This window comes from Anneissia japonica, unplaced genomic scaffold (genome assembly GCF_011630105.1).
Source record: "Anneissia japonica isolate Jap-2015-1 unplaced genomic scaffold, ASM1163010v1 scaffold288109_len33814_cov189, whole genome shotgun sequence".
Taxonomy (NCBI): domain Eukaryota; kingdom Metazoa; phylum Echinodermata; class Crinoidea; order Comatulida; family Comatulidae; genus Anneissia; species Anneissia japonica.
Genome location: NW_022723292.1, coordinates 6,877 through 10,479, shown reverse-complemented (window position 1 = coordinate 10,479; position 3,603 = coordinate 6,877). Strand labels below are relative to the sequence as shown.

The 3,603-nt window shown below is 35.6% G+C and overlaps 1 long non-coding RNA gene across 1 annotated transcript in view; it reads right to left on the bottom strand.

Annotated features, from left to right (window-relative positions):
- The window catches only part of LOC117112190, a 6,232-nt gene extending 3,050 nt beyond the window's left edge, over positions 1-3,182 (bottom strand). The window contains exons 1-2 of the long non-coding RNA XR_004445992.1: positions 3,040-3,182; positions 1,940-2,015 (exon numbers count right to left, since the gene is read on the bottom strand). This is a non-coding gene — a long non-coding RNA (uncharacterized LOC117112190). The remainder of the gene's footprint in view (positions 1-1,939; positions 2,016-3,039) is intronic.
- Positions 3,183-3,603: the final 421 nt, after the last annotated feature.

Here is a 3,603-nt window from a genome sequence, read left to right as displayed (position 1 = left end):
TATATATATATATATATATATATATATATCCCCGTCGGGGAGAAAAACCACAAATCGTTGGGCAGAAAAAACATTTTTAAAAATCATATGTATTTTGTACATATTAATAGACTCTAAAATGCTCATAATAAGAAAATAATAATTTAAAAAAACATGGAAAAATAGATTTTGAATAAAAGTTGGCTAGACTACCCACGCAAGGAAACTCTCTGATCATTCTTTGTACAAGCAAACTGTAGACCTATTTATAAGCTTTTTTGAAAAATTTGAGTGTTTTTCCCCGCCGCTTGCTTGTCAATGACTCACCAAACTCATCTTCATTCTGGTTTTACTAAAATTATATATATACATGTTTAAGTTTGAAGAGTGCCATTACCGGTCATCTAAAGGTGCCATAATAATAGATTTCCTTAAAGGCGTTATAGACCCCATCTGTGGAAGTTCTCTCCTGGCCGCCCTCTATTATGAATTCCTGGATACGCCACTGATTACAAGTTGCGAATTACGGTATGTGTTTCACACCTACGTACGAGCAAGTACGAAGCAAGAACGCCTTGGCAGCGCTTGCGTTAATATGCAAATTCATTATGACACTGAAAACGAAATCGGTAGAGTGGTGGGCGTATTCGCCTCAAAACAACAACATATGGATTTATTGTTCCCCTTGCCCTGTTCCCAATAATATCAGTATAGGCTTATTTTATGCATTCTCGATTTTATATATTTTGACGTCTACTAATAATAATAATGATGATAATAATAATAATAATAATAATAATAATAATAATAATAATAATAATAATAATGGCTGTGATAGTAATAACAACAATATAATATAATTTCAAAGCAATATTTTGGTCTACTGTGAATGCATTCCTTTTTAAATGTCTTTTTACCTTATCATGAATTGTATATTTTTATATTTCTCGATTGTTTTGATTGTATTTTTACCTTGCTGTTGTGTTTGAAATAAAAATAATGAATGAAATGAAAAAAGTGAATACCCATCTCACCCACGACGTAAAGCGATTGTAGTTATTCGTTCATATTCGCAATTTCTATTAATTCCATTTATTTATCAAATATATTACCTTTATGGTAAATTTAGTATTTCCAATGCACAGTAATATTATGGACTTGTTTTCATTGTGTGCTATAGGCCTACATGTGAAAAATCAGAAACACCACGTGGCTGAAAGTCACACGTTACACATCTAAGCTATTATGTTGTCCAACATGTAGGGATTCATTTTACTCGACCTCGATTTATTTACGAATCTTTAAATTTAATCATATTAATTATAGTAGTTTGCAGTTTAAAGGCCAACTCAGACAGCGTCGGCCGACGCAGCCCGACCCGATTTATCGTCGGGGACAGTCTTAAGCCGTCGTGAGAAATATTAAACACGTTTAATATTCTACTACGCGACTGCCCCCGACGCACACCATCGCGTCTGCGTTCAACTCACACAGACCCGACGCGACAACAAATCGTGTCAGGCTGCGTCGGCCGACGCTGTCTGAGTTGGCCATAATTAATGACATTTCCACAGTTTTAATTAGATTTATTCAATTTTCGTAGTTCAATTTTATTGCATCACTTTGTTAAAGTTGGCTATATTCATTTTTAGACCTATCAAAATTTTGACAGACTAAAGAACATAGGAAAAAAACACTGGCAAATGTTTGCTCTTAAAACCAGTGACGGATTCAAGGGGTGGGGGCAGCCCGCCCAGACCCTCCCCATCAATAGAAAAAAAAAGAAAATTATAGTCAAATTTTAAATCTTAGAGTGCCATTTCCGGAACCGGAACTGCAACTGGACAAATGGATTCTTAGCTTTAAGCCTGATCGGCCAATTTTATGCGTCAAGGGCCACGACTGTACTCTCGGAACCTAGTTACGCCACTGGTTACATTAATATTTGTAAGACACTCACCATGGTAGGTTCTCGAAGTTACCATAGTAACGGAGAGAGCGATGACAATAATAACTGCTAATTTATTCATCTTTGACTAAAAGAGAATGAAATAATTAACAGACGTAAATGATTATAATATTATCGAGTCTTTATTGCAAGTTAAAATTATTCACCTCTATACTGACACCCCTATACAAAATAACCTCCAGGCTCTAGTAATAAACACGGAAAATGTTTAAATTGTTACAAACAAATTAATGCTTCTTTGGCGTCTTCCCTGTCATTAAATCTAACTACGTAAACTAAAGACAAAGGACTGACATGATTCTTGTTTTTACGTTATAAAATTGTATTGGCCAATAGGCAAGTTGATAAATTTATTTGTGTACGTTTTGTCTTGGAGGTCACTCAAGTTCAATACAACTTATCACATGCAATAATTACATATTAGTGTACAAAGTTAAGTAAATCAATTTATTAAATGGTTTTTTAGCTCAACACAGCCAATGTGTTAACAATATTCTTTTAACTTTATTTTCACACACAGTATTCTTTTACATGCTGTACTCTCTCACAAGCAATACTCTTTCACACGTATTACGTTTTCACATAGTACTCTTTCATACACAGCACTCTTTTACAAGCAGTACACTTTCACACACAGTACTTATTCACACGCAGTACTTTTCAACAGGTCGTTCACTTTCACATGCAGTACTCTTTTACAAGCAGTACTTTTTTGCGCTCAGTACCTCTCACACACAGTACACTTTCACACGCAGTATTTTTTTCACGCGCAGTACTTTTCACACCCAGTACTTTTTCACACGCAGACTTACCGTACACTTTCACACACAGTACTCATCCACACGCAGTACTCTTTCACACGCAGTGTCTCTTAAACGCAGTACTCTTTTCCCACGAGGTACTATGGAGAATTCTGCACACACAGTCACTCTTTCACCTTTCACAAGCAGTACTGTATTCTTCCACACACAGTACTCCTCCACATGCTGTACTCTTTTACACGCAGTACTTTTTCACAAGCAGTTACACTTTTACACGCATTACTCTTTCACACGCACGACATTTAATCATCAATTCCCCTAGAAGCCTACCTTGATGGTGAAACTGTGATGTAAAGCTGCTCTCAGATTGAGTTCTCAGAAGACGTCGATTAAATGCCACCGTCAAATGACGCCATTCCTTTTATAACTGGTTCAAAAAAATTATATCGACAAAACCAACAGCTGACATAAACACATCAATATTTCTTTTACGTTGCTATATTTGTATATCACTGGGTATTAATATTAGGCTTTATTGTGTATGTTTGCTGTGATGTGTGCAAGTAAAATACAAGGGTGTATGTTTACGTCATCATTAATAAAGTGGACCCATATCACTAATACTACTACAGATGTTTCATAAATCACATATTCTTGTTAACTTCAGTTATTTACCAAAGACGATTTTTAACAGGAATATAAACAACTGACTGAGAGGGAGGCGTCAATATTAGTTGTTGAATGAAAATTAATCGATTCGTTCGACTTTCAAGTAGGTCTAATACACAATTATGCGTAGGCGCCATATGGTACCCAAAACAACTAGGCCCTAATTGGAATTGACATTGGTTCGGACCCAATACAAATAATTGGTTCCTAATCATCACGCTCCAC